The sequence below is a fragment of the Elephas maximus genome, chromosome 26, assembly GCF_024166365.1.
Source record: "Elephas maximus indicus isolate mEleMax1 chromosome 26, mEleMax1 primary haplotype, whole genome shotgun sequence".
In the NCBI taxonomy this organism is placed as follows: domain Eukaryota; kingdom Metazoa; phylum Chordata; class Mammalia; order Proboscidea; family Elephantidae; genus Elephas; species Elephas maximus.
This window is the reverse complement of record NC_064844.1, coordinates 13,379,824-13,394,283: the sequence shown is the minus strand read 5'-3', so window position 1 is coordinate 13,394,283 and position 14,460 is coordinate 13,379,824. Positions and strand designations below refer to the sequence as shown.

The 14,460-nt window shown below is 44.1% G+C and overlaps 1 non-coding gene across 1 annotated transcript; it reads left to right on the top strand.

Annotated features, from left to right (window-relative positions):
- Positions 1–2,702: 2,702 nt before the first annotated feature.
- LOC126068208 (small nucleolar RNA SNORA70) lies at positions 2,703–2,834 on the top strand. The gene has a single exon (XR_007515577.1). It is a non-coding gene; the product is annotated as a small nucleolar RNA SNORA70 (small nucleolar RNA).
- Positions 2,835–14,460: the final 11,626 nt, after the last annotated feature.

The window sequence follows — 14,460 nt, the reverse complement described above, 5'->3', positions numbered from 1 at the left end:
GATAGGGTAGAAGTACCCCATAGGGTCTCCTAGGCAGACTGCCACATCTTTCTCCCTCGAAGCTGCTGGTGGATTCGAACCATTGACCTTTTGGTTAGCAGCTGAGTGCTTTAACCACTGTTCCACCTGGCCTCCTTTTGGGAACCTTTTATATATGTATACACACACACACACACACACATATAAAACCCACTGCTGTCAAGTCGATTCTGACTTTCTGTTAGGTGCCCACAAGTCAGTTCCAACTCATAGCACCTCTATGTACAACAGAACAAAACACTGCCTGGTCCTGCAGCATCCTCACAACAGTTGTTAGGTTTGAGCCCATTGTTGTAGCCTCTGTGTCAATCCATCTCGTCCAGGGTCTTCCACTTTTTTGCTGACCCTCTACTTTACCAAGCATGATGTCCCTCCCCAGGGACTGATCTCTCCTGATAATATGTTCAAAGTATGTGAGACGAAGTCTCACCATCCTTACTTCTAAGGAGTGCTCTGGCTGTACTTCTTCCAAGACAGATTTGTTCGTTCTTCTGGCAGTCGGTGGTATATTCAATGTTCTTTGCCAAAACCATATTTCAAAGGCACGAGTTCTTCTTCATTCTTTCTTATTCATTGTCCAGCTTTCGCATGCATATGAAGTGATTGAAAATACCATGGCTTGTAAAAAAAAAAAATTTTTTTTTTTTGTGTCAGCCTACCTTAGTCCTCAAAGTGACATCTTTGTTTTTTTTTTTTTTTTTTTTAACATTTTAAAGGGGTCTTTTGCAGCAAATTTGCCCAATGCAATGGGTCATTTGATTCCTTGACTGCTGTTTCCATGGGCGTTAATTGTGGATCCAAGTAAAATGAAATCTTGACAGCTTTAATATTTTCTCTGTTTATCATAATGTTGCTTATTGATCCAGTTGTGAGGATTTTTGATGTCTTTATATAGAGGTGTAATCCAAACTGAAGGCTGTAGTCTTTGATCTTTATCAGTAAGCACTTCAAGTCCTCTTAGCTTTCAGCAAGCAAGGTTGTGTCATTTGCATGCTGCAGGTTGTTAATGAGTCTTCCACCAATCCTGATGCCACGTTCTTCTTCATATAGTCCATCTTCTTGGATTATTTGCTCAGCATACAGACTAAATAAGTATGGTGAAAGGATACAACCCCGACGCTCACCTTACCTGATTTTAAATCATGCAGTATCCCCTTGTTCTGTTTGAACAACTGCCTCTTGATCCGTGTGCAGTTTCCGAATGAGTACAGTTAAGTGTTCTGGGATTCCCATTCTTTGCAATGTTATCCACAATTTGTTACGATTCACACAGTTGAATGTCTTTTCGTAGTCAACAAAACACAGCTAAGCATCTTTCTGATATCCTCTGTTTTCAGCCAAGATCCATCTGACATCAGCAATGTCCTCTTCTGAATCTGGCGTAAATTTCTAGCAGTTCCCTGTCGATGTATTGCTGCAATTGTTTTTTAATGATCTTCAGCAAAAGATATATATCTATATATATCTCCATACTTCATGTTAATCTACCCTCACACTTCATTGCTAGTTTGGACCTAAAGTTGATCTAATTCTCTCCCTTTGTAACTGAGTGTCAGAGCAGGGTGATTAGTAGATGAGCTGGCTTTTTCATTGAAGAGGTCTCTGAATGTTAGTATATAGAGGTCTTTGGTTCACCTCTCAGGGGTCATTCAATAATCCCAGAGAAAACTCTTCCATTCTTCTGTCTGAAGATATAGACCTGGTTGCCTGTTCTCCAGAAGCATGGTATAATTAGGCCTAAGAGGAGTCCCACCACCCAGAAGGCAGGTTTTCTACTAAGTAACCTGTTTTTAAATCCTGTTTCTCAGCTGTTCCCCTACCACCACACCTACTGTCCCCAAATCTTAAGCTTCTGGAGAGAATAACTCTTGGTCTTAAGTTGGAGTAGGTGAAAGGTGAGCAGGCCTGGGGAGAGGAGCTGGTAACCTCTCTATATATGGACTTTCAGCTCCACACTGTAGCCCCACCTTCAAAAAACTTGTGTCTCCCAGTTCTGAGACTTTCTGGATCTTCTCTCAACTTAGCTTGATACTTATCAGCATTCCTTTCTACAGAATTTTCTGGTCCCTCAGCTAAATCAGCTGCTGTTCCTCCATTTGCTTGTTATCTTCCAAATATTTGTTGAAATCTTTCATCTGCAATTGTGTGTTAGTCTAGGTCCTTGAAGAGCCTAATGTACAAAGATTTTATTAGAGAACTGCCTGTGTTAGAGAAAATGGGGAGTGAACTAGAAAAGACAGGGAGAGTGATGGCCCGAGGTGCTAGTGAAGGAGAGAGGGAAGAAAGGTTGGATAGAAGCATGCTAGACTACAGTGTGGTCTAAGGAAAGCTCAGCAAGGCTGTTCTTAAGCCAAAGTTGATAACTGGGGGAATCCGTGGTGTTCCGGGGATAGGACTGCCTTAGTTTCCCTGCCAGTGCTCAGCTGTGGACTGGGAGCAGCCCCAGGCAGCACGGCCCAGACCGAAACTCACCTGTGGATTTTAGGTGGATTTCAGAGTCCAGCCCCTGGAGACCTTGATCAGTTACACTCTCATAGTAGGAGGTCTGAGCGTGCTCATGGCAGCCACAAATGGTTTCGTCTCCCATTCCCTTTATCCTTTGGGTATATTCCTTTTGTTTCGGGGAGGGGATGTATTATTTTTTTTAAAAAAAACTCTTTATTCTGCAGCCAATTAAGCCAACTGTCCTCTTTTCCTGTGGGGCCTGGTGTCCAATGGCTGCAAACAGCAGCAACCTCAGTAGTTTATGCAGTCTGTTTCACATACAGGTTCCCTAAGGGACATTGGAGACAGCCCTGTCCTGTTCTTTCATGTCTCTGACCTCCCTAATCACTGCTATCCCTAGTCTAGGCCCCAGATGGCTATGCAAGGTGCATTTGGAAAATCCTAGGGTGCAGTGGCCAAGTCATCATGTCCATCTGCACCAAGCTTCAAAACAAGGAGCATGTGATTAAGGCTGTATACAGGGCCAAGTTCAGGTTCTCTGGGTGCCAGAAGCTCCACATCTCCAAGAAGTGGGACTTTACCAAGTTTAATGCTGACAAGTTTGAAGACATGGTGGCTGAGAAGTGCCTCATCCTGGATGGTTGTGGAGCCAAATACATCCCCAATCATGGCCCCTTGGACAAGTGGCGGACCCTGCATTCATGAGGGGCTTGGTAGCACTGTCCCACCTGACCTGTGTCCACCCATAAATTGAACTTCCTGTCTAAAAAAAAAAAATTCTTTATTGTAGTTTTATGGAATTTAGGGAAGGAAATAAAATAGATGGGTGTAGTTTAATATTCATTTTGGTCTATCATTTAACATCTTTTTTTCTCCAGAATTTCTGTGATGTGTTTATACCTCCTGAAAAATTTTAAAAAAGAAGGAAGAGGTGATCAGAAGTGTCATATGCTGAAAGCTGGAGGAGGATAGAGACAGAGAAAAGGCTGTGTGAATTGCTAATTAGGAGGTCATTGTTGAACTTATTGCTGATTCCACAGTTGTGGGTGTGAAAGCTAGCTTGAAAGAGACTGGAGTGGGTAGGTGTAGACAGCTCTGTTAAGGAGTCTGGTGGTAATGGAAGGAAGAGGAAGAGAGTTAACCAGCTGGATAATGGAAAGGGTCTTTTTAGGCTAGAGAGATTCTAAAAAAGTTCATTCCCATTGCCGTCAAGTCTATTCCAACTCATAGTGACCCTATAGGACAGAGTAGAACTGCCCCATAGGATTTCCAAGGCTGTAAATCTTTATGGAAGCAGACTGATACAGCTTTCTGCTGCAGAACAGCTGATGGGTTCTAACCCCTGGCCTTTTGGTTTAGCAGCAGAGTGCTTAACCACTGTGCTACCAGGGCTCCTCTAACAGGTTCATTAGTAGATTATAAAAAGAGCCAAAACAGAGGCAGAAGTTGAGGATTTAAATAAGAAAGAGCATAGTTGTAAAAACGTGGCCTATGATGAGGCAGGAGAGGGATGAGATCAAGAATGCAAACAGGGTGGCCCTCAAAAAGCTGGAGGGATGCCTCTCCCTCAGAGGTATGAACAAAAGAGGGAAGGAGGTGTAGACATAAAGAAATGTTGCAGTGAACTCAAAAGATTAGATAGGAACCTTAGGGAGCAGTGAGTTCATGTTAATGAAGGAGAAGCAACTCAGATAAGGAGGATGAGAATGATTGGATAACCTGAAGAAAGTAATCAATGTCACTAAACTGTAGACAGAAATTGTTGAGTTGGTGTGTGTTTTGCTGTGTATATTTCCAACAACAACAAAATAAAGAAAATTCAGAAAAAAAAAGAAAGGTTGCAGTGGTGTGTCAGTTAAGATTGCTTTGGCTGCAAGTAGCAGAAAATTGACTATTGTGGCTACATTAAATGGACATTTAGGAGGTAGGCAGTCCAGTGCCAGTATGGCAGCAGTGAGATGCTGTCAACGTCTCAAGATCCTTCCATCTTTCTGCTCCATCACCCTTAACATCTTTCTCATGCTTCCAAGATGGCTGCTATCCCTCTAGGCTTTATGTCTGCACTTCAGGCGGGGAGAAAGGGGAAGAATGAAAGGAAAAGGTATGTGACTGGGGAAACAATAGGTTTGGCACTGAACTCTGTTTCTATCTCATTGGACAGCCTTTAGCTTCACCAGAGCCTGGAAAAATGGATATTTTAACTGGGCCTTAGTCACCCTAACCCAAATTGGAGTTCTATTAAATGAGAAAGAAGCAATGTCTACCCAGGTAGAGAGAGGGACGTTTAAGGAGAACTTTATTTTCCTTGGTAGTCAGAATGGCAGACTTGGTGAGAGTAAGATGGTAGGTGTTGAAAGCTTGAGAAAAAAGACTTGAAACTGCTGGGGACAAACTATGCTTCGATGAATGTGAGAAAACAAAAAGCATCGGGGTTCTGAAGGACCCAGCGGGAGGAGTCGGCAGTGTGGGCCTGGGGAGGGTCAACTTGCCCTGTGTGGTGCTGAGAATAGAGAATAATTAATGTAGGAGTTTTGCTTCTAGGCAAGTCACTGTGGAGAGAAGGGTAGAGAAGACAACCTGGAGGGCCATGCTAGAGGAGGGGAGAAGAGATGCCAAGTGGGCACCATTTGTTAATATAGAAACTTACGGAACTGGAACCCTAGAATCTCAGACTCAAGAGGCCCTTTCAGCTGCTATGTGAGCTAATCCCATTTGCAATTCTCAGATCTCCTCTATAGAGTATCCAACACACTTAGAACCTCTGCTTCATCTCCTCCAGTGAGAAGAACTCACCACCTCCCAAGGCAGACTATTCCATCTTTGGAGCCAGCATCTGTCCTACTGGACTCAGCATCTGTCTCTTTGGCCATAGTTCTGTGCTCTGGATCCCAGAATCTGTATGTAATTGCTTTTCACAGGGGGAGCCTAAGGACTGTCACAAAGCCTGCACAACCAAGTGCTCAGTATGAGCTCACCGAATGAATGAATGAATAAGCAAAATATTGTGAGATAACTATGCTACTCCCATTGAGATTTTCCTCTTCTAGTGAAAAACAATATGCATGACCAAACAGTGGTGATTTGGTTAAATAATCCAGCATGTGAAAAAACTGAGTGTCACAGTGTCTTACAAAAATACATATGTGAGGTAAAAAAAAAAAAAAGCCAAAAGCCCATTGCCATCAAGTTGATTCTGACTCATAGTGACCCTAGAGGACAAAGTAGAACTGCCTCATAGGGTTCCCAAGGTGGGGCTGGTGGATTCGAACTGCCAACCTTTTGGTTAGCAGCTGAGCTCTTAACACTACACCACCAGGGCTCCATACATGAGGTACGGACATAAAAAAAAAAAAATCCAGATTAAGTAATGGTAAGTAAAATAAAACCTTAAAATGATACGGTTGCATTGATCACAGTTATGAAAAACTGTATAATATTAAGGCCAAGAGAGACCACTGTATCTTGACAATAGGTTTTTGGGTGGAGAGGGCTGAGTTTTCTATTTTATTTAGTTATTTATTTTTGATGATTTTGCTTATATTTCACTAAAAAGTTGTTAAAATATATAACTGAAAAATTACAAAGCTCATACGACCATTCCTTGAGCCCCTCCAGAGAAAGGCACTCCAAAAATGCAAGCTTGGTTGTGAAAACATCATCACATTGTAAACACACGCACAAGGGTGGCCATTAGAGTCTAATAATGGAGTAGGTTCTGCTTGGAATGCTGACGTGAGTGAGGTCTCCGTGAATCTGTTCGTTGGGTGATCAGCCTGCAATGAGGACTCCCTTAGGTTTCTTGGGGCTGGGAAAGGGGCTGGACCATGTGGCATCTATGTGGTTGCTACACAGGCTTGCAGTTTGCGTGTGTGTATGTGTAAAACGTGGCTTTCCCTTGTCAAGCAGAGGCATTGTGACCTTCACATTGCGTGTAAATGATTGATGGGAATCTTTCTAAACAAGAGTTTCAATATCTGAGAAGGGAGAAGGGTGCAAAAAGAGGAGGATGGGACATCGAAGACTAGTCCCTTCCTCAGCGAGCAGAGGATGAGGATGAACCTAGATTCCCAAGTCAAGTGACCTTCTGTCCCTCCCTCCTGACTTCTCTCCCCTCCTCCTTTTGTTGCAAAGAATCACAGGGCAGGGAGGAACTACTCATGGCCCTTTAATTTATCCTCCTGCCCTCTATCTGGGACTTTAAATCATTCCAGTGAAGCGAGTGTTTCCTATTCATAAGTACCAGAAGAAGATGTCCCTCAAGACCCTTCAATCATCCATTCTTTGTCTGACAAGGCTCCCCCAAGAAATGAAATTTTCAAAACAAAATTCCTGACCTGCAACTTGACAGCTGTTTCTTGCTGGACTGCCATCAGGAATTAGGAATCCTGGATCATGGCCTTCAGAATTTTCATCTGGAAGCTCTGAATGTTGGGATTATCTACCCTCCTTAACTGATGAGATTCAAAGGCCTAACAATGGGCTCAGAGACCCAGGAACACTCTTTCTAGGTCTTAATTTTATCATCTGAAAAATGAGCAGAGTAGCATCTGCCCTTCTCCTCCTCACATGGACATTTTAGGGACCCAGGAAGATAATATGCACAGAAGTACTCTGGGAACTGTAAAAAATACTCCTCACTTTTCCCCTTGGGCCTTGCTTTGCCATTTTTAAACCCCTCCTCTGCTCCTTTGTCTATTGCTGGTTAGCCCAGCTCTGGCCTTGCACTGGCCTTGGGACTTCATGATCTTTCTATCAGCTTCCCAGGCCTCCAGCCTTCCTCCTTCTCCTGCATTCTAGCTTGCAGCTCTGTTCGACCCACGGTACTAATTGTTAGGCCTGGGTGGTCCACATGGCCTCAGATTAGTCTCTTCTTTTACCTTCTTTGTAAACACGAGCCATTCTCCCCACATCGGGGACCTTTGGCAATGTCTGCAGTCATTTTTGGAGCCCTGGTGGTATGGTGGTTAAGAGCTGAGCTGCTAACCAAAAGGTCAGTAGTTTAAACCCACCAGCTGCTCCTTGGAAACCCTGTGGGGCAGTTCTACTCTGTTCTATAGGGTTGCTATGAGTTAGAATCGACCCAATGGCACCTAACAACAACAACAGCAGTCATTTTTTGTTGTCATAGCTGGGGGTAAGGGTGCTACTTGCAGGCAGTCTTGCTTAGACATCTTGTAATGCACAGGACAGCCCCCACCCTATCCACCTAACAAAGAATTATTCAGCCCCAAGCGTCAACAGTGCCAAGGCTGAGAAACACTGCTACAGATTAAAGTTCAATGAACTGTGTCTATATATTTTTAAACAGCTTTCTTAAAGTATAATTGATGTACGATAACATGTGCATATTTAAAGTATACAACTTGATGAGTTTTGACACCACCCCATGTGAAACCATCACCATAATCAAGAAGGTGAACCTGTCCATCACCCCCCAAAATTTCCTTCTGTCCTTTTGTCATTCCTCTCTCCCCTTGTCACTTTGTTCCTCCCCTTGCCCCATTCCCAGGCAACCACTGATCTTGCTTCCTGTCACTACATCTCAGTTTGCATATTGTAGAATTCTAATAAATAGAATCATACAGTGTGTACTCTTTTTTGTCTGGTTTCTTTCAGCATAATTATATTGAGAGTCATCCATGTTGTTGCTGAACGACTTATTCTTGAAAAAGAAAGATAAACCGAAGGCTGAGAACGAAGGGATATAACTTCCAGACTCTTGGGTCACTATTAGACATTCCTTCAATGATTTTACATTCTAGATGGGATGATTTCGGAAGTAGATGGCCCAGACTTTCTTCCAAGATGCCTCTGGGTGAACTTAAACCTATAACATTTCATCTAGCAGCTGAGCATGTTAACTGTACCATCCAGGGACTCCATACATGTTGTTTCTTTGTTTGTTATGTTTTCACAATCATTTCCCTTATCATGGTCCTCTTCTTAGTTATCTAGTGTTGCTGTAACAGCAATACCAAGTATAGATGGCTTAAACAAACAGAAATTTCCTCTCTCACAGAGTAGGAGGCTAGAGGGCCAAATTCAGGGCATCAGCTCCAGAGAAGGGCTTTCTCTCTCTGTCAACTCTGGGGAAAGGTCTAGGAGTTTCTCAGCGCAGGGACCCCAGGTCCAAAAGGTGCACTCTGTTTCTGGTTCTTCTTTCTTGGTGGTGGAAGGTCCCTCTCCTCTCTGCTTGCTTCTCTCTTTCGTATCTCAAAAGAGATTGACTCAAGGTACAGCTGAATCATTAACGTCATACCAAAAAACCAAACCCAGTACCGTTGAGTCGATTCCGACTCATAGCGACCCTAAAGGACAGAGTAGAACTGCGCCATAGAGTTTCCAAGGTGTGCTTGGTGGATTTGAACTGACGACCTCTTTTTTTTTTTTTTTGTAATTTTTATTGTGTTTTAAGTGAAAGTTTACAAATCAAGTCAGTCCCTCACACAAAAACTTATATACACCTTCTACATACTCCTAATTACTCTCCCCCTAATGAGACAGTCTGCTCCCTCCCTCCACTCTCTCTTTTCATGTCCATTTCACCAGCTTCTAGCCCCCTCTACCCTCTCATCTCCCCACCAGGCAGGAGATGCCAACCTAGTCTCAAGCGTCCACCTGATCCAAGAAGCTCACTCCTCACCAGCATCCCTCTCCAACCCACTGTCCAGTCCAATCCATGTCTGAAGAATTGGCCTCGGGAATGGTTCCCGTCCTGGGCCAACAGAAGGTCTGGGGGCCATGAGCACCAGGGTCCTTCTAGTCTCAGTCAGACTGTTAAGTCTTGTCTTTTTATGAGAATTTGGTGTCTGCATCCCACTGCTCTCCTGCTCCCTCAGGGGTTCTCTGTTGTGTTCCCTGTCCGGTCATGAACTGCCGACCTCTTGGTTAGCAGCCATAGCACTTAACCACTACGCCACCAGGGTTTCCATTAACATCATAGAGGTTAGGATTTACAACACATAGGAAAATCACATTAGATCGTGAAATGGAGGATAACCACACAATACTGGGAATCAAGGCCTAGCCACGTTGACACATTTCTGGGGGACAAAATTCAGTCCATAACAGCCCTCCATACCTGGCCTGTGAACTACTTCCATGGTCTCCTAGTCTCTACTCCTTCTAATTCATGGGACCCCTGATTCTTTCTGTTTTCCCTCAAAGAGAATCTTAAAGAGGTGATTGTGGACCACCAGTTTGGGAATTGTTGACCTGACATAACTGTTTCGTTTCTTCAATCTGACTTTCTCATCTTAATCCCCATGTGGTGCAGACAAAAAGATAAGTGAAGCTTGCTGAGACACAATAAGTAATGGGCACTGCTTACCTAGTTTTGCCCACTTTGGTGTTCAGAATCTTCCCTGAAAGGATATCCACTCAAGGTATCAATATTTAATAATAGCTGAAGGTTTTTTTTTTTTAACTCGGGACTTTGTAAAGACCTTAAAAAAGATCAGTTGAAAATAACTGAATTCACACATAATAATGAGAATTAATGTGGATTTTACTACATAGTTAGCTCGTGTTGTTAGGTGCTGTCAAGTTGGTTCTGACTCAGCCGACCTTGTAGGACAGAGTAGAACTGCCCCGTAGGGTTTCCAAGGAATGGCTGATGGATTCGAACTGCTGACGTGGCTTATTCTTTTTTCTTCCCACACGGTCTCTCTAGGGCTAGAACTTCAATCTCAGGCAAGACCGGGGTCTCTTTTCTTATATTAATTTCCTTATATTAATATTTTTATTTTTCTTCAGTCAGCTCTTGGTTTTTGCATCTGCAAATGCTACGAGTTCATTTTAAGTATTAAGGCTAATATTGTTGAGAATGATTTGTTGCTGTTGTTGTGTGTCATTGAGTTGATTCTGACTCATAGCGACTGTATATGATAGAGTAGAACTGCCCGTAGTGTTTCCTAGGCTGAAATCTTTATGGGAGCACAGGTCTTTGCTGGTGGCTTCCAACCACTGATCTTTTTGTCCACAGCTGAGTGCTTAACCATTGTGCCACCAGGGCTCCTTGAGGCTGCTTTACTCTCCTCCATACACAGTGGTCTGCCCCAACAACTCATTACCTGGAAAGGCTCTCCTCTGTTTGCGTGATCGCTGACTATGGTGGCCATTGGTTGTTTTGCCTACCTCGTACCTTCTTCAGGATTCCTGGATGGTATGAACAGTTGACATGCTTAGCTGCTAACTGAAAGATTGGAGGTGCCTCGGAAGAAAGGCCTGGTGATCGACTGTCAAAAAATCAGCAATGGAAAACCCTCCGGAGCACAGTTCTTCTCTGACACACATGGGGGTCTCCATGAGTTGGAATCAACTCAACAGCACCTGTTTTTGTTTAGTACCCCCTTCATTTGATAACAGTGCTTTGCTTTTCTTTTGGATGAATTTTCTGTCCCCTATTCAAGATGTGTTGATCAACCTAAATGTTCCCTGGCTGCTAGCTTCACTGCCCCAGGGGTGGTGGGCACATCAGATTTTTCTCTACTGGGAATTGAGTCTTCAGTGGAATGACTGTGGGCAGAAAGCGGCCAGCGCTGAGTCATTGTTCAGCCTGTGAAATTCTGACTGTAATTCTTGGAACTGCCCTTTTTGAGAACTGGTTGTACAGATTTCAAAAGGGAGGGCAGAATGGTGAACCTTATCTTAGGCCCCTGGGCTCCCAACATTGGCAAAAATTCCTTTTGCCCAGGCTGAGCATGAAAGCAGAGAGATGCCAGATTTCAGGGTCCACCTTGGGCTGGACAAGGAGGGTGCCCGCAGTGATCGTGACCAACGTGAGGGCAGAGGCCCTTGGACATTTGGAGCACCATGGTCACCTCCTGGATTCCGGGGTTACTCTGAGAAGGAAGGAGACCCCAGTCCTTCCTGAGATTGAAGTTCTTGCAAACCTAGGAGGATGAGAACTCAGAAGGAAAATTAATTTGATTCAATGAAAATGAAGAAGTAGATTTTTGGGGGGTGCCTCAGTTTTTAAATTGAGACGCATGATGGCTACAATTCAAGAATTAAAAAAAAAAGACTCACCCCTAAATTTATAAGTATATTGTGCCAAAAGTCTTCCAAACATTAGCAAGACCCTCTGTGGGGAAAATAGAGATGTATATGGCTCTGCCTGAGTCTTCTAGTCTTCTAGGCATACACAGCCTACTTGGAGGGACAAGACTTGAACTGCTAGGAGGAAGTTAGATACCATTACGAGAGACAGTCAGCAGCCTTTGACAACAATTTTAGAGCTGCCGCTTGGACTTAATTGTCAGATGAATGGCCTGGTCAATAAGCATTCTGAGTTCAAAAACCAGAAGCAAGAAGAAAAACAATAATAACCTAATGCCTTTTGGCTCAGTAAGGATGAGCGTGCAGGGCTGACTGTTCTGAGAAAAGGAACAGCTCGTTCCTGCCGCTCGTCTCTTCCTAACCTAGGGAGCCCATAATTTGCCAGCCTGTGGTCTCAAGGGTCCCCCCTCTTCAGAGGAGGGGGTCAGAGAGCTGGAGCAGCCTGGCAGAAATCAAGCAGACACATGATGTGCTTAAAGATGTTTTCTCCTTGTCCTTCTCCCCTGTCTTGCCAAGTACACAGTGCTTGTCCGGGTCAATGTCGGATGAGCTTATGTTCCTTTTAAACAATAAGACCCAGCAGTCAGGGGATTGCTTGGGGATTAGGGGAACGCAGAGTGGCTTTGTGTGGCAGAGACACGGGCCAATTCCTCTGCGCCAGTGTCCAGTGCAAGGTTGTTCGAAAAAAGCCTGCTTAAAAAGTCTCAAGTTATCGTCAACTTGGAGCTTGTGGCTCTGATGTAGGCAGGGTGAAGAGATCAGATGAAGGTCCTCAGCGACCCGGGCAGTGAGGTTGGGAAGATAGGGAAGGGATTCGAGAGTCATGATGTTGTTGTTGTGTAAGTCGGTTCTGACTCATAGCCACCCTGGATGACAGAGTAGAATTGCCCATAGGCTCTCCTAGGCTGCAATCTTTATGAGAGCAGATTGCCAGGTCTTTTTTTCTGCCGAGCCACTGGTGGGTTCGAACCACCAACCTTTTGGTTAAGAGTCAAGAGCTTAACCATTGTGCCACCAGGGCTCCTTGTAGTTAGTCCTAGGGTATTCGTGGAGAAGACATAATTCCCTTTTGGAGTTTAGTTTTGTTGTTGTTACATGCTGTTGAGTCGGTTCTAACTCTAAGCAATCCTATGTACAACAGAATGAAACATTGCCTGGTCCGGCACCATCTTCACAATCATTGTTATGTTTGAGCCTATTGTTGCAGCCAGTGTGTAAATTCATCTCATTGAGGGTCTTCCTCTCTCTCTCTTTTTTTTTTTAATATAATTTTTATTGTGCTTTAAGTGATAGTTTACAAGTCAGTCTCTCACACAAAAACCCATATACACCTTGCTACACACTCCCAATTACTCTCCCCCTAATGAGACAGCCTGATCCCTCCCTCCACTCTCTCTTTTCATGTCCTTTTCGCCAGCTTCTAACCCCCTCCACCCTCTCTTCTCCCCTCCAGGCAGGAGATGCCAACATAGCCTCAAGTGTCCACCTGATCCAAGAAGCTCATTCCTCACCAGCATCCATCTCCAACCCATTGTCCAGTCCAATCCATGTCTGAAGAGTTGGCTTCAGGAATGGTTCCTGTCCTGGGCCAACAGAGGGCCTGGGGGCCATGACCACTGGGGTCCTTCCAGTCTCAGTCAGACCATTAAGTCTGGACTTGTGAGAATTTGGTGTGTGCATCCCACTGCTCTCCTGCTCCCTCAGGGGTTCTCTGTTGTGTTCCCTGTCAGGGCAGTCATCGGTTGTAGCCGGGCACCATCTAGTTCTTCTGGTCTCAGGATGATGTAGTCGCTGGTTCATGTGGCCCTTTCTGTCTCTTGGGCTCGTAATCACCTTGTGTCCTTGGTGTTCTTCATTCTCCTTTGATCCAGGTGGGCTGAGACCAACTGATGCATCTTAGATGGCTGCTTGCTAGTGTTTAGGGTCTTCCTCTCTTTTGCTGACCCTCTCCTTTACCAAGCATGACCCCCTTCTCCAGGGACTGGTCTCTCCTGATAACACATCCAAAATATGTGAAACTACGTCTTGCCATCCTCGCTTCTAAGGAGCATTCTGGCTGTACTTCTGCCATGATGGATTTGTTTGTTCTCCTGACAGCCTGTGGTATATTCAATATTTTTCTCCAGCACCATGATTCAAAGGCATCAGTTCTTCTTGGGTCTTCCTTATTCATTGTTCAGCTTAGTTTTACTGTTTGTAAAATGACTACAAGAATATAGGTAGAGCTTTAATTAAGACCAAACACAAACATCTAAATATCCTACATTAAGGGATGGTCATTCACCTCACAAAAAGATGGTCCCTTTTTTAAGAACTCACAATAAAATCTATTTACATGGCTTTGCCATCCACCTGAAAGTGGGATTTGGTTTACAAAATGTGGTTGCATTTGCAGATTTTAAGGAAAATGCCAGCTACAAAAAGTGAGTTCTGCGTACCCCTTGCTCTATTCCTCCTTCACCCCTCCACCCACGTCCTCCTTCCCCCGTGAAGGTTGTGAAGATGATTTACTTACAGGCGCTTCAGGATGGTTAAGACTTTAGAGTACTGTTGTATGAGGTGAAAATCCAAATCTACGGCAGTCTCATCAGTAAGAATGAACTGAGGGGTCATCCTCCAATAGCTTCTAGGCTGGAAGTGGGAAGACCTGAGTTTCTAAATAGTTTTGCCTCTAAGTAGCTGAGTTCTTTTGGACAAGTCTTAGAACTGGAGAGCCTTTGCATTGGAATCAGACTAGAGGTTGGCTAGTCCAACTTTCTTTTGATGAACAGATTTCATCTACAACATCCCTGATGGATGAATATCTAATTTCTTTTCTTCTGGGCCCCAGTGTGTGTCCATCTATACAGACAGTGAAGGGAGCTGGTCTTTGATTTGAGTCAGGCCCAAGGTAGGGGTGGGAGGCTCAAGGAAGTG